Source organism: Peromyscus californicus, unplaced genomic scaffold (assembly GCF_007827085.1).
Source record: "Peromyscus californicus insignis strain IS unplaced genomic scaffold, ASM782708v3 Scaffold_17__1_contigs__length_78620276, whole genome shotgun sequence".
NCBI lineage: Eukaryota > Metazoa > Chordata > Mammalia > Rodentia > Cricetidae > Peromyscus > Peromyscus californicus.
Window position 1 is genome coordinate 46,936,861 of NW_026294469.1, and position 25,483 is coordinate 46,962,343.

Below are 25,483 nucleotides of genomic sequence, written 5' to 3' on the forward strand. Positions count from 1 at the left end.
AAAAACTTCATGTGGCTATTGTAAAAGGAAAGGGGAGAGATTTTAAACCTGGCTAAATCAGGATACGTTAACACTCCATAGCAAACACAAAATCCCTTTCTGTATAGTTTCTGACTACTAAAGAAAGGACAGTTGTGTGGCAAGTTTATTCGGTTCTTCACTTTGGGCCCTGATTCACAAAGTGCTCTCTGTGGATATTTTCTCCATTGTCTTGCTAAATGGAAGGCTTGTTTCTGTGTTCTTTGCAAAATTTAATGAAGTTTCCTCTGAAGCAGGTAATTTGAGAATGCTATTGGGAGCCCTCCCCCACCCCCCACCCCCCGAATCTGCTGAGGGAGAAGGGGAGTCAGGGCTTCCGTGAGATTTGAATGGGGTTTGGCTATCCTCTTTGAATGGCTATTCAGAGACATCTACAGCAGGGAAAGACTTTGGGGCTCCATGGACCCCTGAAATAGCATGCAAAGCTGATGCCTTTGTTAAACAGAGATCCCTGATGGTTCTTGGTAGGGTTGGGGGTTCAGTCACCTATCCTGTGATAGTCTCCTTTCTCTTTTCTCTCACTTATGGCAGCTTATAGGGGAAACTTTGACATCTGTATTAGTCACAGCCTGCTAAAGGAACAGAACTAATGAGATGAATACATGCTTACAATGTATTGAATTTATTAAGTCAGATTTAAAATAGTACCAACAGCAGAGTCAGACCTGAGAGGAATTACTTGGTGCTTGAGGCTGTGTACCTCATCAGACAGAATAGTCCCAAATGGCTGCCTCTCACTGGGAATGAGGCCAACAAACAGGTCGTTAGTTGCTCAGTCTCTGAGGCTGGTGCCTCAGCGGTCCAAATCTGATGCTGGAAGCTCTGGAGTTTCCCAAATAGCTGCTTGTCTCTAGTCCTTGATGAAAGCTTGGTAACACTGTTTCTGATATTAGGGAAGGAGTCCTCAGCAGCAACCACTGCGCAGATTAACCTGGCAATGAAGAGAGGGCCACGCTAGCAAAAGGAGACATGATTTGCCTTCTGCCAGACCCTTTATTTGGACTGCTATCAGGCACTGCCTGGCACAGTAGGGTGGGTTCTTCCACATCAACCAAAGCAATTAGAATACTTTTTCAGGTACCGCTCCCACTCAGGTGATGCTAACTTATGACAAGTTGACATTATATCTTACAAATGTCTGGCTTTTTTGTGTGTGTGTGTGTGACATGTCAGACTCCTGGCTGTAGGCAGAAAGGACCTGTTGTAACAGAACTAGCTGTGTGTTCTTCTCGTCTCTTTTCAGATGGACTAGCCCCCACACTGTGGCTGTCTTTCTTCTACAGGACTGAGGATAGTTTTGCCTTAGTTAGCTTGGCATTGAAAATAATAGAAATGGCCCTCTAATTTAAAGTGGGAGCCTGGGACAGATAGGCTGTGGAACACAGCCCAAGTCTCTACTCAGACATGGTCTGGTCTATACAGTGCCCCAGGATTGACCTCCACTGATGACCTCTAAGACACTAAAGCTCAGTGGGCACTTAGATTCTTAACCTGTCACCTCAGTTTCCCTGCACTTTTAAAGAAACTAGGAAAAATAAATCAATCATGGAAGATAACTTTATTTACAGTTTGGCCAAACTGATGGAGAATAAAATTTTAATCACCTTCACATCATACCTGTGGCATCTTAGAGTTCACAGAAAGTCATAAAGCAGACTAGGACCCACATAAATTTGACTATGAAATAGGATACCTGATTGTCTTGTGGTACAGGGGTCCTGGGCTTCAGTTATGGAGGCAAAGTTTCTTCTTCTTCTTCTTCTTCTTCTTCTTCTTCTTCTTCTTCTTCTTCTTCTTCTTCTCCTTCTCCTTCTCCTTCTCCTTCTCCTTCTCCTTCTCCTTCTCCTTCTCCTTCTCCTTCTCTTTCTCCTTCTCCTCCTCTTCCTCCTCCTCATTATTATTATTATTATTATTATTATTATTATTATTATTAATTATTATTATTTTTATAATCCAGGCAAGGAAGATGGAGTCTTAAAGATCCCAGATATTTGAAAGAGAATAGAATTGGGCTTTGTAGGATGTAAGATCTCCATCTATTCCAGGCCTTCTAGAGTTCCTTGTCCTTGACTCCATTCCTCCAACAGGTGGAGAGAGAGAAGCCTTTTGTATTTTCCTTTCTCAGAATTAGAAAAACCAAAGTGAAGTCCAGTCTAATGTCTCTGGTTCTGTTTATTACTTTACTTCTGCACGGTGCCACTTCAGAACTTATTCACTCAGCACATGTTGCAATATTAAATATTATCAATAATCTCCTTCAGGGAAGGAAATGTGATTAGAAATGTGGCAATACCAATATGACTTACTGAGGCATCAGAACCAGGTAGAATCTTTGGTTTGGTCTGTAACTGGCCAGGGGCCTTCCACTGGCACCTGAGGCTTTCTTCTTTCCCTGTGTGTTTCCATTCACATTGCTGTCTGCCAGCCTCTCAGCTGGCTGGGATCCTCTGCCCAATGGGGTCACTCAATCCTTCATTCCCCAGGGAACTAAGATTTTACTGGTTCTGCCTGAATGGGTTGCCAGAGCCTTTGCCTAACTTTTACCAGTGGATAGCAGAAATGTGAGAAAGTGTTCTGTTTATTTTGTTCTCTGCCCTACAGTAACAATTTGGTTTTTCCTTGAGAATAAAGATCAGTCAAGCCAGACTAAAACACTCCATTCAACCTGTGTCTTCATAGCTCCAGAAAGACAAAATGGCCTACCTCAGGTTCATTTCCATTCGATACTGGAAACACTCTGCTTTATTTTTCTGTTATCAACACAGAGTGTTTAACCAGGTGAATGGTACTATCTTTCTAGTCCTTCATTTCTATATGCATACAATTCACTTGGGAAAAACCAATCATTTACTGTTTGCTTGTTCAGAACTGTTAGTGTATCACAGAGCTTACCATTAATGCTCAAGGTTATTCATTGAACATGATGACTTCAATCTACATTCATTTGCCCTCTCTATCTATCTCTTTATAGGCCCAGTAGACCCTAGACCGTGAGCACATAATAAAACCATTGTATTCACTGGAAATTTCTAGTGTAAATGTTTTGGTAGGGGCAACAGTGTGCAGGATTCCATAACTTGACTCACTTTGGAGCAGTCAATGTGTTAATATACTCATAGATGTTATTATATTGTTAGTACTAGCATCTTACATTCTCAAGAATTAGCATTGGCTCTTGGGAATTGCTTTGTATTTCTTGAAATGTTAAGGAAATTTTATTCATTAAAATACAATTAACTTGATAGACGCTCAAAGTCATCAAGTCAGTTAGTCACTGTTCTGGCTAGTTTTGTGTCAACTTCACACAAGCTAGAGTCATTTTTAAAGAGAGAACCTCAATCGAGAAAATGCCCCTACCAGATTGGGCAAGCTTGTGTATATATTCTTGATTAATGATAGCGGTAGGAGGGCCCAGCTCACTGTGGTCAATGTCACCCAGAACTGGTGCTCCTGAGTGCTGTAAGATGTGGGTGCCCACAGAGGTTCCCTAGTAAGACCTTGCTTAGAGTCAGGATTCAGACAAGGACACAGTGACCTGGCAGGGCACCAAAGGGAGGATAGGTGACTGGGTATTGACCCAGGGCCCTTCTGAAGCTATCCTGTGTTTCTGTCTGTCTTATCATCTCCTTCTGTCTTTCTACCTAATACTTCCTCATTCCTTTCTCCTCCCCACCAAGAACCCATTCGAAAGGTGGGAGCTGGTCTCCCACAATAAGAAAGCAGACTGAGCAAGCCTGAGGAGCAAGCCTATACGCAGCACTCCTCCTCCATAGCTTTTGTATCAATTCCTGTTTTCAGGATCCTTCCTTGATAACACCTGAGGATAATGGACGACAAAGCTACAAGCCACAAGATAAAGCAAACCCTCTACTTTTTAAGTTGCTTTTGGTCATGGCGTTTTATCACAGCAATAGAAACTCTAACTAAGACAGTCACCAAATCAGAATTCAAATTCAAGAACACAAGCTCTTGTCCCTATGCAATGCACCTCTAACAAGATTTGACATTTGTGGTGTTATTGACCTTTTCATTTCCTCTTTGGCCATTATGGTTTTCACTGGAGGAATTTTTTTTGTATCTTTTTAAGTGACTTTGTTCTAGAAACTGGATGAAATACCAGATATGTAGTTTCTATATTGGTGGTATCCTTCACTAAATTCGCTTTTTTTTTTTAAATTTTTACTTTTGCAAGTACAACTTCAGTGGGTTGTTCATCTTTTCCAATTGTGAAAACCATAGTTGACAAACCATTTTTAAAAAGTATCTAGGTTGGAGGCTGATGAAATGTCTCAACAGGTAAAGGCATTTGTTGCATAATCCTATGACCTGTGTTCAATTCCTGGAACCCACACAAATGTGGAAGGAAGGAACCAGTTCTTGAAAGTTGTCCTCTAGCCTCCACACAAGCCCCTATGACACCTACCATGCCCCCATAATGAACACATACACAGAAATAATAATAATAAATAATAATATAAAAAATACATGTGTCAGAACATTCTAACAACTAAAGCTACTAAGCCTCCTCTCCAATTGTGGATTAAATGCCACATCATAGACATATCACTGCAGCACAGAAGCCAATCCATCAAGAGTTTCACTTATTAGCATTTCTCCTATGGTTTGAATCTGAAATGTTCCTCTCATTGACTCATGTGCTGAGTGATTATTGCACAACTTTTGGTGCTATTTTAGGAAGTGGTAGATGTGTTAGTAGGTGGGGCCTACTAGTAGCTCACTGAGCATTTGCCTTTTGTAGGGTATCTGGTCTCTGGAAACTTCCTTTCTCTAGTCTCTGCTTCTGGCTACCATGACATGAGGAAGTTGCTTTGCTGTACAACCCCCTTTTCTGGCCCCACCTCACCAGATCACAGCAATGGAGCTAGCTGATTGTAGACTGAAAACTTGGGATACGTAATTGGAGGTAAATCCTCAAATTGTACTTTTCAGGGAATTATCCATCATGATCAAGGCTAAATCACACAGAATAAGATTTTCATATCAGGAGGGATTGTGACTATTCCTCATTATGTAGTTCAGAAGTCTTTGGAATTGGCTTCTAGGAGGAATTCAGAGGAGTTTGGAGATGAAAACTAGAAATCCCTGGAACAGTATAAGCAGAGCTTAATGAGCAACTCTTCCTGGAACTTAAGAGCCTAAAAAGGCTGTAAGAATGCAAACTCAATACACTCATGAGGATTCACATTGAAACCAAAGTTTCTACTAGGAATTGAACTCCCAGCTATTCATGTTACATTCTGAGAAATAGCTTTTGCACATAACATTTATTTCCTTTGCTTAAAGACTTGGGGCTAATTATCTTGGTAGAGAAAATTTAAAGGCCACCCAACCTCCAGGCTGCTGTGTGGTGGGCATTGTGGTTGATTTTAGCCAGCTAAAGGTGAGTAGGGGATCAGAAAACTTTATTGGAAGGGTTGACTGTATTCTTGCCAGTTTGTTGTGGAATATTATTTTAAGATGTGCTACATTTGTTTATGGCGTGGGACATTTGTTTAATGATGCAAAGATGTGTTGCATTCTTTTATGTTGCATTTGTTTAACTCTGTGAAGCTGTGTCAACTTGCCTGTCTAAAACACCTGATTGGTCTAATAAATGGTAAATAGCAAGGGAGGAGAAAGGATAGGTGGGGCTGGCAGGCAGACAGAATAAATAGAAGATCTAGAAGGCAAAGGGAAGATCAAGAGAACAAGGAGAGGAGGACTCTAGGGGCCAGCTACCCAGCTGCACAGCTGCACAGCCAGCCATGGAGTAAGACTGAAAGTAAGATATACAGAAATAAAAAAAGGAAAAAGGCCTGAGGCAAAAGGTAGATGGGATAATTTAAGTTAAGAAAATCTGGCTAGAAACAAACAAGCCAAGCTGGACATTTTATAAGAAATAATAAGCCTCTGTGTGTGATTTATTTGAGCTGGGTGGTGGATCCCCACCCCCCAAAAAAGCAAAAGAGTAAAAGAAAATAACAACATCATCAGGTATTTGGTCATTGCGTGACACAGTAACTAATGCAGTGTCTAGGTATTTTAGCATGCGTATACCTAGAACTGAATATTTGTTTATAGTCCTTGAATTTTAGCTAATTTTCAGTCTACTGGTGAGTTTTGTCCAGTTAAACTCTAGAGAAACATAGGGAAATATCATCCTCATAGATAGTTCTGCTGCATCTCTTTCCAGTCTTGCCAAAGGATCCCTCAACTCTGGAGTCAGATGTTATTCTGATTATTTACTCCTCATATGCTTCATGTAAATAAAATCATATAGTATTTATTCCCTTGAGAAGCTGTTCTTCAAGCTACACAATGCTTTAAGGTTCATCCATGATGTTCCTAATTTTTTTTTTTTAATTATTGAATGATTGTTTTAGTCGAAGTCCTTTGTGAAGTAGAGGTAAAGGCAGGAGATAAATAATCATTCAGAAAAAGGGAAGGATCCTGAGAATTATCAGGGACTTCCCTCCCTTGTCAGGACACTAATCCTGTTCATGAGGCTCCATCTATATAGCTGAATTTATTTTCAAAGGTTTTTTCTTTTAATGACATCATTCTAGGCTTAGATGCTAACATACTCCATATGGAGACTCTTCAAGCTGTCATATTTGCCTGATACTAGGGACAGGAAGGAGGACTGAGTCTGAGGAGTCCAGTACTCTGCATAATCTCTTAGGCAGCCCAACAAGGAGTTCTCAGACAGAGTTGCTATTTTGAGCTACTCACAAAGAGAAGCCAACAGAGTACATGGTCAATCCAGAATGGAGGTACTGGGACTATTTGTTTTCATAAGAAGTTTACAGATCATTTCTCACTGTGGTTGTATATTTTTCTTCTATCAGTAACAGGAGGAAACTCCAGTCACTCCATATGTTGATTAACATCTATTGTTTTTAATTCTTACTGTTCTCTATGTTTTGGCGTGTATATTTCATTTTAATTTTCACCTCTCTGATCTGACTGGTATTTGGCACAGTCCTCATTAAGAGGCTTAGCTGAGATCCTTCTCCTGTGGCTTCCATATCAGCCTCTTTTCATGGCTTCTTAGGCACCCCTAGACCCGAATTTCAAGAAGGAACATTCCAAAAGGATAAATCCTATAGAGCAAGCCCTTCTCAAGTAAGTCTCTGTTGAGTGAATGGATGTCAGTGTCACAATGGCCAAGGCTTGTTACATGGCTAGCCCTAGTGACATACATACAGACGAATGAATGAATCCTAGGGCAGTTGGGAAGGTTGGCCTTGGACACACTTTGAAGTCTATCACAAGTTTCCTTAAATATTCTTTGATTTCAGTATGCTGAAATAGTGTTTCTGTCTTGATCAACCAGTGGACCCTACTTGTGCTGGTTCAATTTTGTCATCTGACACAAACCTAGGGAGAGAAAACCTCAATTGTCTATATCAGCTTGTCCCATGGACAAGCCTGTGGGACATTTTCTTGATTGAAGATTGATGTGGGAAGGGCAATCCCATGTGGGTGGTGCCACACCCAAGTAAGTGGTCCAAGGTCATAGATAAAAGCAAGATGAGCAAGCCACAGGGAACAAACTAGAAAGCAGATTTCCAATATGGCTCCTGCCTCTGCTCCTGATTGATTTCTTTCCCTGAATTCTCAATGATGGACTGTGATGGGGGACATGAAAGCCAAATAAACCATTTTCTCTCCAACTTGCTTTTGCTCATGATGTTTATCACAGCAACAGAAAGCGAATTCCTGTTCATTTTTGCTTTTATAAGCAAAAGGACACATCTGCAATGCTAATTTCAATCTTTTAAAAAGTCTGACTTCTTAATTTTCGGTCTTCAATTTTGGAAGAAAGGTCTAAAAAATGAACAAGGACATTTACATGTATTTTAAAAAACACAAATTTAATAACAAGAAAAATGAGGTGGGCATTAGGGCAGGAGGTCTTATCTTGATTCTATTTTGACTTACATATATATTTAAATTACTTTAGATAAAAACCGACATTTTGGTTTTTCTCTTAGTATTTTAACATTTTTACTTCTAAAACACTTAAGATACCTAGAAGGTGTTACTTTGGGAAAATAATACCCTTTTATTCTCTTCAATTAAATGGGATTTCCCCATGTTTGAAATGTTATCATTGTGTCAGTTGTTTGGACTGCTATTAAAACATTGCCCACTAGGTTACATAAATAATGGAAGTCTAATTCTGTCAGTTCTGAATGCTGTAAGGCTGAGGCAGGGTGCTGGTGTTCTTATATTCTGGTGAAGGTCTTTCTCCAGGATGAAAACAAATAACTTCTAATTTCATAGAAGAAATGAAGCCAAGAATTATCTGGGATCTGCCTTTCCTGTAAGGACACTAATCCTGCTCATGAGGCACCACCCTGATGACCTGATTTCTTTTCAAAGCTTCTACCACCTAATGACATCATGCTGAGAGTTAGATATTAACACACAAACTTAGGAGGAGAACAAAATATTTATTTCATAACCATGTTGGTATCAATTAAATTATTTTTCTGGAAACTTTTGGCACAAAAAGTCACATATTCATACTATAAAGATCTGAAGCATGTATGGTGTTGTAAGCATAACCTCTTGGCTAGCTCCAGGTTTCGACCTCAAAAGAAAATGAATTAAAACATGAATCACTACAGTCTTTAAGAAATTAATTTGCTCTTGTGGAAATTATCAGTAAGTTATAGTTGGAAATCTAGGGTAGAAGCAGTTGTTTACTCTGGCCAACCCAAGTCAGTATCAAGGATGTACTGCTAACAATCCATCATTCTCCTCCATGTGTGAGCATTTTAATTAGTGTTTCACAGTACAGTGGCATATGGAAGCCAGCTGATTCAATACTTTCTTAGGAATGCAACAGAATTCTTACAAACTTTGTTTTTCTGTTATTTTTGGAAAATCACTAGAATATGGAAAATTTTGGCCTTTTCTGTTATAATTTTTACTCTCCAACTTCTGGAGAAACTACCTGGGTCCAGGAACTATATTAGAAATATCCTAACTCATAGGGTGGTCGGTTTTCCTTTCCTGCAGAAACACAAACACCCTCAAAGCTGTAACCTTCAGTGTCAGGAGGGTTAACCAATGTCAGAAAACCACATAGAAAGCCCCAAGTGGGCTAGCATCTGATAGCTGCAAGGTAAATTGTAATCTCATGAGTCAAACCATGGCTTGTCAATGATATCCTTGGAAGTGTTATAAAGTATACTAGATCTACCACAAAACCATGTTGATTTGTTCTGAATTCCACTAACTTTGGATTCCAATAAAAGGAAAACCCTTCACCCTCCAACTGGTTGAGGGGGATGGTGAGAGAGAAGGAGCAGTGGAGTTCTGACCGTTTGAATGGCGTCCTGACAGTTGAGACTTCTGCCTTGTCTTCTTCATGAGCAGCTGCTCACTTGCTTTGCTTTTTGCACTCGGGATCCAAGCTGTATGTGCTGGCTAGTCTTATGTCAACTTAACACAAGCTGGAGTTAGCTGAAGGGAGGGGATGTCAGCTGAGAAAATGCCTCCATGAGATCCAGCCGTAGGGCATTTTCTTAGTTAGTGATCCGTGGAGGAGGGCCCAGTCCGTGATGAGTGGGGCCATCCCTGGACTGGGCAGGCTGAGCAAAGTCACAGAAGCAAGCCCTCATGGCCTCTGCATCAGCTTCTGCCTCCAGGTTCCTGCCTGGTTTGAGTTCCGGCCCTGACTTCCTTCGATGATGAACAGCTATATGGAAGTGTAAGCCAAATACACCTTTTCCTTACCGAATTGTTTTTTGGTTATGGAGTTTCATTGCAGCAATAGAAACCCTAACTAAGACTCCGGAGCTTTAGCTTTCTGTCTCCTAAAGGATTTTTTTTGAAATGTTAAAAACGAGCTGGTATATGCAGTCACCCGTGTGAAATCACACACCACTCACAGCACAGGGACGTGTGCCCTGATCTCAAAGTGCGAGGTCCATTAAATAAGGGAAAATAATTTTGAGATTAGTTTACAAAAATTCAGAAATGAACACTTAACTATAAGACCAGTTAAGAATTTCCCCAAATATATAATCTCATGAAGTTTTGACACACAGGATTAACATTTTGGCATACACATAGAAATATTTTTAAACAATTATATGTAACATATATACAATTATACATATAATTATAGACACAATGCTTATATACACTGCTATGGGGTTGGGGGGTTTATTGAGATACTATTTTGTCTTTAGTTTTCTTATGGTAGGTAATTTTCCCTTTAATGTTCTAAGACTGTGGCCACCTGAATTCTTTCTCTTTTCTGAGGAAAATTAATGACTTGCATGTGGCAAAGCCAGAAGAAAAGGTTGCCAAAGAAATGACCATGTCCACTGAGAGTTTTTAGTAAAAGATGTTTCGTGAAGCAGTAATAGCTTCAGACCGCCAAAGGGTAAGACAGGCTTTGAGGAAGCTGCTGAGCTTTGTGAGTAGGAAGCTTTTGAGAAGCCCAGCAGTAGCTACTGGGGAGGGGCTGGAGAAGTTTTGCATCCTGCAGTCTCCACAAGCCCATGCTGTCAGAACTTCCAGTCAACTGGGACGGGGCGCCTGGTGCTGTGACGCTCTGCCCTGGTACTAACTCTTGCACTTGAACCTGACATTAATACAGTGGAACCTCCAAGCCATAAGGATGGTTATGCTCACATCCAAGATGACCAGTCTGGACTAGAGATAAAGATACTGAGAGGCCAACAGAGGTGTGTAGAGGGCACCAATTCCTCGAACTCACAGGTAGCAGCAGAGAAATCAGGAATGTTATACACGCCGGCTTTTCTCTTTGATGGAATGATTTACACTTTGATGGAATGATTTACACCTGTTGTCAACCCAGAAGGCCGAGAGTAGATGTTATTGATAGCCTAGTGATCTTTGCTGTTCTGTAGAGTCAGACTTCACCTGTATCCTCCGACTCCTAAGCATTGTTTCTCAGTCAGTACAACCCATTCTGGTGGAACAGGTCACAGGTACTTTGCAAAAGACATGTGCTTTGAAAAGGTGTTTCAATGTAGTCATGCCTTAAGCTTTGTTGTGGTAACTGTCATGAGGAGACTTTTTCCAAGGTCATACTGTCCTTACAAATATCAAAAATAAAGCTTGGAGTCAGATTCTAGAAGTTTGAATCTGCTTGCCTAAGTCACATTGAACTGGATTTCCTTCTTGCCTCGGGTGGATCATGCTTCTGCCAGTCTAAATGTCTGCAGGGATGGGGTGTCTCCAAATTTCCTCATTTGTTAGTTAGTAGGGAAGGGAAACTTTGAATACTACCAAAGGCTCCTCCCCAGTTTTATAAGAGGAGTAAAAAAAGCTGCTGATATGTGGGGTGTATTTGTGTCTGTCTGTCTTTCTATCTGTGGGATGGTGTGTGTGTATGGTGTAGGAGTGTTGTGTGTCTCTGTGTGTGTTGACGTTCCCCGGGAAAAATTTCCCACATCACACTAGCACCTCTGGGCTTTCCCTACATAAGCCTAAAGAAGAAAGCCTTATAAACTTGACTGGAATGAAATTTCTCTGTTCAAGTAGGTGGTCTCTGGAGAAGTACAATGTTTAAGAGATGCATGCTAACGTGATATTTTAGGGTAAAATTCAGAGCACTCACCTAAGATTGCATCCTAGTTAATTCCTAACCCCCAAAAAAGCAATCGTCTGGTTTGGTACCCCAGTAACCGGTGAGAAGGATTTCTTTCCATCTGTAGGCTTAAGGAGAAATTTGAATTTATTTAAAGAAAACAAAGAAACTATGTTATTTCTTGAAAACTTATCACAGTGGTTCTGAGGTGAACTCTAAACTACCTCTTGGGTTCAAGCCACATCTCTGCCATTATTACCCATATGACTTTACATACAGTCTGTTATGCTTCTGTGGTTCATCTATTAAGGTCAGAGGCACTACCTACAGCTTAGAGTTGCTGTGAGGGATGAACGGACTAGAACACACCACTGTCTGGCGTTGTGCTTTCCAGCTTCAAAACAATAATAAGCTGAAGAATTTCTCTTTTGCTTCTTGGTGGGCACGGGTATTATTTTGAATAGAGACTGCATGTTATTAACAAATACTGTTTTTTTTCTGTACTAGGAAGATCACGTGTTTTCTTTATTGTGGCAGTGAACTATAATAGTAAATTTTATAATATTAAATCAAGTTTATATTACAGTTCATGAGCCTTACTTGGTTACAGTATAGGACTTGGTATGTTTTCTTGGATTTAATTTTGTAATATTTTGTTAAGGCTTTGTATATCTATATGCTATATTAAGTATAAAATATATGTGATGTATATGTATATATGTATGCATATATTTCTTTTCTTTTTCTGTCTTTGTCAGTTTTGATATGTGAACTTGTATTCATTTCAAAAATAATTTGGGGGCACTTTCCTCCTTTTTAGTTCTCTGAAGCAGTAACTATAAGAAAAGAATTACACTTTCCTGAATATAAGTTAGAATGTGCTTCTACACCTGGTCCTAGTAAGGATTCCTTTATATTTTTGAAAGATTTTCGACTGTAAATTTCATTTATTTAATGGTTAAAGACCAACTCAGGGAATCACAGATATTCCATTAGTCAATTTATTTTTTTGCAATATGAACTATTATAGGGACTTATTGTTTGCATTTATAGTTCATTTTTTTACAGGTTTTATTTATTGTGTATTTTATGACTATGAGTATTTTGCCTGCACGTATATAAGCACTCTGTGTGTGCCTGGTGCCAGCAAGCGTCAGAAGAGGGCGCCAGATCCCCTGGAACTGCTGTTACAGATGGTTAGACACTGCCACCTGGCTCTGGGAACTAATCCCGCCAGCCCTGCAAGAGAAGCAGGTGCTCTTAACTACTGAGCCATCTCCCTACCTTTCCTGTTGTTTATTTTCCAAAGTCTGTTTTCTTAGCCTGTATCCTTCCTAACCATTATTTGGATGTTTCATTTTACTTGTCAATCATCAATGGTTATTTAATAATTTAAATTATTAAAATGATTGGTCTCCCCCCCCCCCACTTTAGATGTGTTGTTTTCTGTTATTTCTTTTTATCTACTTCATATGTGGGAATAGGTTCCCACGTATTGTAGGGTGGCCTTGAACTCACTCTGCCTTAGGACTGGTCCAGAACTCCTGGTGCTTTTGCCTGTGTCCCCGAGTTTGATATTGCACCACTATGCCTGGCTTTAGACCTTTTGGTGGCAAATGTGTTCAGTGCTGACTTGTTTGGAAACATCTTTCATTTCCTTCTCTTCTTAAGACAGTTGGCTGGGTTAAATGATTCCAGCTTGGTACTTGTTTTCTCGCTCCCATCAGCCACTAATGCAAATTTACTCTCCTGAAAATAATATTCCTTTTTATTTTGTTTTATTTTTTTGAATTCTCCTTGTTCTTAAGCATCTCCCCTTGAAAAAAATTAAAAAGAAAATGAAACAAAAAAGTAAAATACCTAGCCAGGTATATTGGTGCACACCTTTGATCCCAGAACTTGGGAGGCAGAGGTAGGCACGGATCTCTGTGAGTTCCAGGGCAGCCAGAGCTACATAGTGAGAAGCTGTGTAGAAAAAAAAAAATCTCTATTTTGGTGTTTTAAGTTTCATTGTGATAAGTCTAGATACAAAGATCAATTTGTTTACCTTGCTTGATTATTTTTTAGAGTTTTATAAATAATATATTAATTCTTTGAGAATTTTATATAGTGTATTTTGGTCATATTTACCTCCTTCCCCTAACTCTTCTCAACCCCTCTCCCCCACCTTTTTACCCAAGCAGCTTAGCATTCTCGCTCTGCTTTGGTATCCCTCTTTAAATCCATCAAGTCCAAAGAAGATATACAAATGTCCAAGAGGTATGTTAAAACAATGTTCTTTCAATATTACTACTTCAAATCAAGCCAAATACCTCATCTACTAAGAGTGGCTACTATAAATAAAGACTAATGATAGGTTTTGGTGTGTGGATAGAAAGGAAACCTTGACCATTCTGAGTGGGAATTCAAATTAGTACAGCTATTATAGAGAACAGTGTGGAGGTTTCTCAAGCATTAAAATTAGATCTAGTGTGTGTTCCAGTAATACTAATGATGGGTATTCATCAAAGTGAAATGAAATCTGTAGGCTAAAGAGACACTTGCATTACGATCTTCTTCGGAGAAACATTGATTAAAGCCTATTGTCCATTTTTCTACTTGAGTGATAATTATTATTATTATTTGCTATTGAATTTTGCGGTTCCTTGTACATTTGGAATATCAACCCCATTTTAGATGTATACCTTGCAAATATTTTCTCCCATTATGTAGGCACATTGATTCAGTAACTGTTCCTCACCATGTAGCTGTTCATGTGTTTATGTATTAATTAATAATTAAGTGTATTTAAAAATACTAAAATTCATATGAGCAAATGTGTTATTGTAAAATGCTTCTATCTATATAAGTAGTTTCTATAAATAAAATCTATTTATTAAATATTATATTGTAGAAAAAAAATCCATCAAGTCCATCTGGATTGTTTGTATTCCCTGAATCTCTTTCCCTTGTCCTATTCCTTTAGTTAGTAATTCAAATGCTATATTGAGCAGAAACAGAGAAGTGTGCATCATTGTATTATTGTTCCTGTTTTTGGTGGGAATGCTCTGAATTTCTTTCTGTTGAGATGATGTTGGCTGTGGGATTATTTTAAATTGTCTTTATTATATTGAGCTTTGTCCTCCATATCCCTAGACTCTTCGGGACTTTTATCAGAAAAGCATGTTGAATTTTGTCAGAGGCATTTTTTTGCACGTAATGTTATCAGATGGTTTCTGATGCCGAGTCTGTTTGTGTGGTGGATTACATTTATTGATTTATCTACTTTGAGCTATCTCTGTATCTCTGGGATGAAGCTGTCTTGATCATGGTACATAATCTTTTTGATGCATTTTTGAATTTGGTTTGCAAGTATTTTGTGGAGAATTTTTGTATCTATGTTCATCAGAGAGATCAGCCTATAATTTTCTTTTTCCATTTGATCTTTGTCTGACTTGATGAAAAAAGAATATGGAAGTGTTCCTTCCTTTTCTACTTTGCAAAATAATTTAAGGAGTATTGGTGCAAATTCTTCTTTGAAGTTCTGGTTAAATTCTGCATTGTGCCCATCTGGTCCTGAGTCTTTTTTCATTTGGGAGATTTTTAAAGTTCTATCGCGTTGGTTGTCAAGGTTTTGTTTAAATTATTTACTTCATCTCAAGTTAATTTTGGTAGATAACACACACACACACACAGAAATCAATCCACTTTTTCAGTTTTATGGAATATATATATATATGTATAGGTTTTTCGAGACAGGGTTTCTCTGTGTAGCTTTGCGCTTTTCCTGGAACTCGCTCTCTAGACCAGGCTAGCCTCGAACTCACAGAGATCCACCTGCCTCTGCCTCCCGAGTGCTGCGATTAAAGGCGTGCGCCACCACCGCCCGGTAGGAATATATATATTTTTATACTGCATCCTATGGCTTTCTGAACTTCCCCAGTATCTTCACAATGTTTTCTTTTTCATCTCCGATTTTACTAATTTGGATCCTCTCTCCTTCTTGGTTAACTTGGCTAAAGATTTGCCATATTTGTTAATTTCTTCAAAGAATCAATTTAGCAGCAAATGGGACATCTATATGACCTCTCCTCTCCCCACGCTGCAGGGATCAACACAGAGAAAAGAAAGAGTTTAAGAGCCAGAGTCAGGGTGAATAGGAGCAAAACAGTGTCTTTTGGAGTAATGCACTCATGAACTCTCAACAGCGGTGGTTGCCTGCAGAGGGGCCTACACAAAAGCAAGGCAGCGAACATTCCAGCATGGTGTGGAGAGGGGCTCACAAGTGCCCCCACCCCTTATTGAGGAGCTATTGAGAGGCCATGGTTTCTAGAGGGTAGAGAGTCAGCTTCAGTTTTCTTTCAGGGTGTGGCCCCAAGTAGGCCAATCCTGCTCCAGTGAATGACCCCATGGCTATATATATATATGTATATATATATGTATGTGTATATATATGTATGTATGTATATATACAGAACAAATTGGACTCTGTGGGTAATAAAACAAAAAAATTTAAAAGAGATCATGAAGTTTAGAAGGGCAGTGGGAATTTATGGAACTGGGAAGAATTAGAGGAGTCATGATGGCGGTGAATTTATTGTATTCATGTATGAAATTCTCCAAGAATTAATGAGAATAATTAATAATTAATTAAAAACAATTTGAATGAAGATTGGAGAAATGGCTCAATAGGTAAAACATTTGCCATGAATTCATGAGAATCTGACTTCAGATCTCCAGAATCCATATAACGTGTGTGTATATATAATTTCATCACTCCTAAGAGCAGATAGAAAGTGGAGAAATGAGAATCCCTAGGTGCTTGTGTGTCAGCCTGTCATATGCAGTTGCTCAGCAAACAAGAGACCCTGTCTCAAACAAAGTGGAAGGTATGAACCAATACATGAGAGAGTCTGCTGACTTGCACATGTGTGCTGTTATGTGTATGTGCCACACCCAAGTAAATGTGCATGCTCGAATGCACACACACACACACACACACACACACACACACACACACACACACGGGAGAGAGGGGATGAGAAAGAGAGAGGGGGGCTGTAGAATGAATCCTGAATACCCACATCTAACAATTATAAGAGCAACAACATCTTTCAGAACAGACAGAAACACAATTTTTAGACTTCAAAACATTCACTGAGAGTCTTGCAGTTACAGATGATAAAAGGTGCCACTGAACTTCATGGTGGAGCTTTTGGAAGTTCAACTTCATATTAAACCCACAAGGCTGAAGTTATTTCTAGATACATCAGTTTGTCTGTGTACTGGAGATGCCTTCATCTTAACCAGATGTACCGTATCTGCCTTAGAGTTATACAATATGACCAAAGGGCACATTTTAGAATAGGACATTCAGGCCAGGGACACTGCACCCATTTATTATCATATCCCCTGCCAGACTGGCCAAATATGGTCCAAAGACATTTCTGAGCACAGTGCTGTGGCTTGAGAACAAATGCTAGTTACTCAGATGGATTTGGCTAAAAGGTCCACATACAAATAGCTGAAAGTTTTGAAACAGAGTTCTGACGGAAGCAATGTTTGTGAAAGATCATGTATAGCTAGCAGGTAAAGCCTCAAAAGGAACAGGTATGACACTCAGACTAATTTAAATAGATTTTATTTGTTAACGGGACTAATTACAGATGGGTGTGAATGGAGGAGTGGTTGGTGAAATGCAGAGATAATTCAGAAAACCAGAACTAGCAAACTTTCAGCAATCCACAAACTGAATGAACAATACCAAGAAGCCAATCCCAGAGCCAAGAAGGAAGGATTGTCTCAAAAAGCATCCCCAGTGTGTACAACTGACCATCTGTTAAGGGACACAGGATGCTCATCTGTGTTCCTTGTCTACCCACTCACTTCCTGCTGGCTGAACATACTGGATGTCAGTGTACACAGAAGCCCATTGATGTTGTCCAGGCAAGCAAGCAGCCTTAGGTAGTGAGCGGAGGAAAAAAAAAAAAGATGTGGGGGAGAAAATTAAGTAAAGAATCCCTAGCATATGAGAAGTGACCTATAAGTTCAGACTAGTTACTAACAATTGCGTCACTTTGTGAGTCAACCTTCTCTGTTCAGTCATCAGGATAATTTGTATTTCTTTTCTCTTCTTCTTTTTATTTTTAGAATTTGTTCCGCTATGCCAATCACCCTGATCTTCTTAACACATTTTATTTCACTCTCTCTAATCTAACCTACTTTTTATTCTTTTTAGATGTGATTATAGGTCTTCTAAAACCTTTCCAAAATACTTTAGTTTTCTAGGATCTCTGCCATTGGTCTATTTTTTTTTCTTCCTCAGATATTTTAACTGCCTTGGACAAAACCCATGTGGACAGAGTTTTCTTGGCATTGGGTCATGCTAACTCGTTTATCACTTCTGTCTTACTGACTTTGTAGTGAGCACAGTGGGGTAGGAAGCCAGTTCATAAGAGTGTTCTCTAGGGATTTCTACTTTTTAAGAATCATGTTGGTCACGGCTGCTTGATAGCTTTTCTTGTTGTATACACTCGTGTGTACGAATAGACAATAGATTTGGAAAACTCATTTGACAATGTAACTATCAAAACTTATAATATTTGAATATTGAGCTGTTTGGAGTTTTTAAAGAAAAAATGGCAGCTTAAACAAATGGCATTAATATGATGGCATATGTTATTATGAGGTGAATCATAAGGAGTGAGACAATGGAATTTTTCCTATCATTTTTGTCCAAATTGGTAGGATAGGCATTTTAGATATGGTATGTGAGTCATGTACATATTTTGAGGCACAGAATGCTGAGTTCATGAATCTATATTTTAATTCCCCCCAAGTATAATTGGAGGGCATCTACAGTGTCTTCGTAATCAAAGTAAAGCAAGTGTCTGGCACAACCCTTTTTGCTCACCAGAAGTCACTAAGTCCTGTGTTATTTATAGAAGTTCATTGTAGCCACGCTGCTCTTTCCTGAAAACCTTCAATACTGGTCATCGTAGTTAGGGAAATTCAGTCTCCTTCATGTGTCTCCACAAGGCCCGAGCGAGCCCTTCTTTTCCTCTGGTCTCAGTTCCTACCATCACCCCCTTACAGTACTTCTGCCTGGATCCTTCTTATCTGTGTCTATTTTGGAAAAGCGTCTGTCTTTTCAGGTTTCAGAGGGAATGTCACTTCAAGCAGGGCACCACTCGCCTTTCACTTCAGGACTGTTCCCTGATAGAGCATTGCTGTTCCCTTTATAGCATCCTTCCCTTCCCCTTCAGATTCCTTACGGCACATTCGAATGTTACAGGACGTTACGTTTATTCTAAAGTCTGTCTTCTCCATCAGATGGCACGTTCCATAGAAACCGTCTTTTCAGCCAGGTGGTGGCGGCACACGCCTTTAATCCCAGCATGCGGGAGGCAGAGGCAGGTGGATCTCTGTGATTTCGAGGCCAGCCTGGCCTACAGAATGAGTTTCAGGAAAGACACAAAAGCTACACAGAGGAAACCCTGTCTCAAAAAAAAAAAAAAAAGAAGAAAAAAAAAAAAGAAACCATCTTTTTTACTATTATATTCCAAGCTATGTGGCTCAAGGGCACCCAGAGAGTTATGATCTGAATGTTTGTCAACTACCTCTGCACCAAACTCCTGTGCTAACACTTGAGACTCAATGTGAGGGTTAGTTGGGGCTGGATGGAAGTAGAGTCTTAGGAGGTGGTTGGGTTGTGAAGACAGAGCCCTAATGAATGGGATCTATCTGAGCACGTATAAAAGCGCCTCCAAAGAGCTGTCTTCTGCCTGGTCCTTCCTCCCCATCCTCCCCTCCTGCTGCATGTCCTCTTTTCCCAGACTTAGACCACCTCTTCACCCTAGCCTCGTGCATCCTTGTCTGTGTCCCCACCTCCTGTGTGTCTGTCTGCCTCTCTGTCTCTCTATTCAACACAATGGAATTACACATTAGGTAAGTACTCTACAGCTGAGCAACAGCCCAGCCCTGCCTCATCCTTTCTGTCATGTGAAGACACCAAAGGAAAGCTCCATCTATGAATCAGGAATCCTGTCCTTTGCCAGCATCAGATCCTAACCGTGTCTTGGTCTCAGACAGCTAGACTCCAGTTTGGTGAGCACTAAGACATGTTATAGGCCATCCAACAATATAATCTTGTTATGAACAGACAAGGGCTAGGAGTCACTTAGTAGGCATGACAAATGAGCGAGTAGATGACCAAAGCCCAACCCACATCTTGTGGGTATTCAACACTTTTCTAAGTGGCTGCATACAGAGGTCATATCACTGCAGTGTGAAGTGCTAAAACAGTGTACAACTCAGAAGCCCTCACCAAGGAATTCATGAGGGCTCTACATGCAGGATGAAGTCACTTATGCCCTGAAGGAAAGAATTTAATGTTTCTTTTAAGTGAACAAAGTATTTAGTATATGCAAATTCAATCAATAGCAAGGGATTCAATGATGAAGAAAAAAATCTTGGCACTCATTCTATAATTCAGCTAGCAATTCTGTGGAAAGCTGTAGAGACTGAGAACTGTAGCATATGTCAGCCTCATAACTTTAGACAAGTTGTTACTCTTAGAGGCATGGGAAAAAAACAAGAGCTGACTCTATTTCCCCATGCCTTTTCAGGATTACTAGTATATGATAGCTTCTGGTACATGAAAATGGAGGGGTGAAAATAAAGTTAGGGAAATGTTGAAGCCTTGGGAAAAATTCTTCATACCTTGTATTAGGGATCATAATCTCTGCATCATTTGATCGCCATCTTATCTTTAATAGCATGTGTGGGCAGAGGAGGAGGACTTATGCACATATGAATGAGCTACCCTCTTGAAACTCTCTGCTTGCGTTCCTCAAAACCCTGGCTTAATCCATGGCTGTGTAAACTTGTAAAGAATCTTTGTCATACTTAATTCCAGATGGAGTAAATATGCTTAGTGAGGACTTATACAAGAGAGGAAATTCTGAAAAGCACATTTGTAGTCTGCAAAAAATTGGCAAACAAATGCACTGCGATATCAGTTCTGTGCACACAGTTCTGTCCATGGAAGCATCTTCATAATAAAAAAAAACCCTACTACATATAGGTTATGAGTGGATACTAATAGATTGAATTGAAAATATTAGTCAGAAACTAATCAGACACTTTATGCCCTCATAGTTATAACTATTTTAAAAGCCCAAACATGGCTATTGTTCACTAGAACTGTTTCATTTTGTATTGACCAAAAAAAAAAGGTTATACCTTTGTAATTCTTTACCTGAGAATAAAGGAATTTGACTGTCACTTGAAGATGTTTTTGTTCGAACAAATCTTATCCCATAATTTTGTTTTCTTTTCTAAGACTGGCTCTCACTATGTAGCCTTGGCCAGCCTGCAATTTACTGTGTAGACCAAGCTATCCTTGAACTCATTGAAATCTGCCTCCCAAGTGGCTGGGATTAAACACATGTGCCACCATGGCTGGACATCCTATAGCTTTTTAATGGCTTTCCTCCAGAACTAAGATTTCACTTACACAAGCTGATGTCTAGAAGAGGAAGATTAACACTGCAGCATTAGATCTAATTATTAATATTATCTATTGATTGACACCATAGATCTTTATAGCAAGGAAATGATGACAAAAAAATAGATTGGGACATTAAATGTAAACCAAGATGCAACCTAGCCTTTAGGCATATTGTCAAAAAGATCAGTTCCCATACTTGTTAACTTAGAGTTGTCAATTTTCTAACACAAAACCTCAGACCTCTACCTCAAATCACAGCTTAGCATCTTTGTGCATCTTTCAGGGTTCCTCATATTAGACACAGATGACCTTCACTTTATCTTACTGACTTGTCGACTTAGGATGCTCCTGTTTGGGTCCCAGTATGCCTTATGGTTTTGTGCAGGAAACATGGTGTTCTAGATAAATGGGTTGATTGGTATGGTGGTTTGTGTGAATTGTCAACCTGAAAGCATCTAGAATCACTTGGAAGATGGGTCTCTGGCCATGCCTGTGAGAGATTGTCCTGATTGAAATGAGGTGGAAAGATCTGCCCATTGTGACTGAGTGACCTTATTTCCTGGGCTGGAGAAAATGAGCTAAGCTACACCAAACATTCACAAGCGTTCATTGCTCTCTGTTTCTGGTTGTGGCTATGAAGTGATGGGCTGCTTCAAAATTCCTGTAGTATTGACATCTCCACCATGAAGGATTAACTATTCTTGACCTGTGGGCTAGAATAAACCCTTTCTCCATTAAGTTACTTCTGTCAGAGAATTTTTATCACAGCAACAGAAAAGAAAGCAAGACACAGGGGTTAGGTGGAAAGCTGAAAGAGGCCATGAAATAGGAGGGTACAGAAGCAGACACTCAACAGAAACTGTGCACTTCCCTGACCTGGTGTAGATTGAATACTGCCAAGAAGACTGCAATTGCCAAGAGGCTAGGGGCCTGCATTTGTTTGGTTTATGGCTTTACCTGAGAAGAATTCTTTGTAGTTTGTAGGCTTGAAGTAAATATTTATTGAACAAACAAATAATAATGTTCAACTAGGGTTAAAGGACTCTGCCCAACCCTGTGGCTCATCCCAATTTGTGGTTCAAGTTAGAAGAGAGTAGGAAAAATACCTGCTATCCAAGGTATGCACGTCAAGGCAACCTTGGGCTCAGAAACTTGTTTCTAACTTGCTAAGGCACAGGGTGCCCTCAGATTTTGGATCATGTTATTGAGATTTCCAAGAAGTTACCAGGAATCCCCAAAGGACTCCCAAGGTAATTTGGTTCCTTAGGTGTATTACTGGAAGTTCAAAGGGGAGACAATTATTGCCTTATTAAAGACATCTGGGTACAACCGACCTTAGACCTGAAAGCATGAAGATTTGCCCAAATTCTAACATTTTACAATAAAAATGCATTATTTTAAAGAATGGCTTTTCTGAGTGAGGGAACATGACCCAATATGTGGGCATTGAAAGTGAACTTATGATGTAGTCTTGGTGTGTTCTACAGCAGTGTGTCCTAAATTATTTGGGACAAAGACATTTTTTAAAAAAATTCTAATTGATCACAGAAAAATGCTTTAAGCATAATAGAAGTGTTTTTAGAACTATCATGTGCTTTTATAGTGTGATAAAGCCATGGTGTTGCAATAAAAGTTTTCTAACTATTACTCAACTATCACATCATGAAGTAGCGAAATATAGTTTGTGGGCTAGTGAAGGTCTAAGGAGTTACTTGCTGTAGCATTTTTCTTTAAAGCAAGACATTCTTAACTGTCATTGTAACTCAAAGAGATGACACAATCATAATGTTCCAGGCATCTGCCATTAAATAGGTCACACATAAAAAGAGCATAACACAAAATGAGAAGTATAATAATACTATTTTTCTCACAAATTTTGTCACTGTGATCAATATGTGGGGGAAATAACTTAAAAGGAAGAAATAGTTGTTTGGGCTCAAGTTTTCATAGATGTCTGTCCCACATCATCTGTACCCATTGCCTTGGGTCTGAGGTGACTCAATATCACAGCAGTAGCAGCAGATTGAAGCTGCTTACATCATGGTAGACAGGAAGCAGAGAGAAATAATAGGTCAAGAAACATTATTCAAAGGCATGCCCCGAGTGAAGTCAACTTGATTACATCTGTAATCAACTAAAACTCAAGCAGCTAGACACTCCTGGGAGGGGGTTCTTGATTAGATCAGTTGATACAGGAAGACCCACCCTACATATACACCACAACTTCCATGGAAACAGCTATCCTTATTGGCAACTTCATCTGTCTTGCTGCTGAGGCATGCCATCTTTGGTATTTGAGCGTGCTTCTTCACAATTTCAATATAGTCTGAAGACTAACAGTTCTCTAGGACTTCCCTGGGACTCCAGACCATATTGGATCTGCTGAGACATTCAGTCTCATATCCTGGACAACCCCTGGATTCTCAGCCTTCTGACTATGGGATGGCTATTGTTGGACTACCTGGACCATAGCTTGTAAGATACTCTAATTAATCTCCTTAATAACACCCATGGTTGTCAATAGTAATTCTTGCTACTTGGAAATGGTCTTGTCAACATTTTGCTGTACATGTTGTCTTAGAAACAGTCTAATCATGCTGAAAAAAAGATACTTTCTGATAGTAGGTAACAGTATTTATTTAATGGCAACATTAAAATGATTAAACTACAGGAAAGACAATTAAAATTCTGTGATTTCATAATCTATTTGCTTTATACATGGTTGTATTACTTTTAATATTTATTTTTAATGGTGTGTGTGTGTGTGTGTGTGTGTGTGTGTGTGTGTGTGTGTGTGTGTGTTTCTGTGTGACTTGTGTGTGTCACTGTCTGTGGAAGCCAGGAGAGAGTGTCGAATCTTCTAGAGCTGGAGTTACATCTGTTTGTGAGCCACTTGTCTTGGGTGCTGGGGAACCAAACTAGGTCCTTTGGAATAGCAACAGGTGTTCTTAACTGATGAGCCATTTCTCCGGTCTTGTATTTTAAATATGGCATATAACTGCTTACTAATAAGCACTGTCTTAATTGTAGATGAGTCTGTCCTCTCTTCCTCATCAAGACCAGGGTGGGTAAGACTTCTTGTGCCTCCATCAGAATGTTGAGTCATGTATCCAAAGTTAAAAGCTATCTATCATCTATCTATCTACCTATCATCTATCATTTATTTATTATTTTAAGATTCCTGTCTCTTACCATAAAGATGTGTCTTTTTCTGTGTAAGGCACATAACTGCAAACACATTTGATATGTCCAGCATGACATTTAAGACAGTAGTCTACAATAATATAATAATTAGGGTCTTCTTATAACATAGATTGCATAAATATCTAACAAAGGACTGTTCTCCTTAGACAAACACAGCTCATTTAACATTAAGGAAGAGATGAAACCTAGAAATCTCAGACAGATAAAGTTCATACTTAAAAGGTGTAGAACAATCCTTTGTATTAAGAGATCTCTCTTGGTGATCAAGAGAGAAACAAAAGCTTTTTATGTCTCATAGGTCTGCTAAAATACCCAGGTATATAGGAATAATGTGTTGAGGCTTCAATGAATGTAACATATCACTGAAGATCGTTAACTAAATCAATGTATGTCATTTGGGATGATGAGAGGATGATGGAAATGAAATCCTTGATAAAAGTATGGAGTAAAGGGAAGGCATGGGGTTGTCTAGGGTTACACATAAGGGGAGCCTTGCACCAGAGACTTGGATCGAGAAACTAGTGAGAGAAAAATGCTCAGGAATGCTAAATGTAAACCTCACCTTCTACATGGTCTTGATTGTACTCAGTTCTGCTTCCCATGTCTTTCTGATTTGCTCCTCAGACACTCTGGTTAAATAAATTATTATCCCACCAGCGATGGTAACTGTTCCAAAGAGCCGACTCTCAGAACCACCCATTGAGCCCTTCAACTCTGAAACACGGCTGGATGTTCTTGGCCCATGATCAGATGAATAAATAGAAAGGAGCATTAGGTACTGAAGGCTGGAAAATGAGTTTTTAAACGTGGCTAAGGAGACATCATTTTCTTTTTATCCCACGAGATCATTCAAAGAAAACAGAGAGACAAGCAGATTATGTTTCTCCTAAAGTGACCACAGAAGGAGTGTTTTATAAACTAATCCATTAAAGCTATGACATATAATCCCTTAATTCTGGATATTAATCTAAAACACCAGAAACACTAACCAAGATATTTCTGTCACAGTTCAACATTTTCTGGATTATAGTTGAAGAACATTATGTTCCCTTGGAACAGCTAAAGAATTTTTTAGTTCAACATTTTAAATTAACTATTTTGAATATGTTATATAAATTGGATTTGGTCATGTTGACTTTTAAATTAAGGAGAATGTTTTTAGAGCTACAATC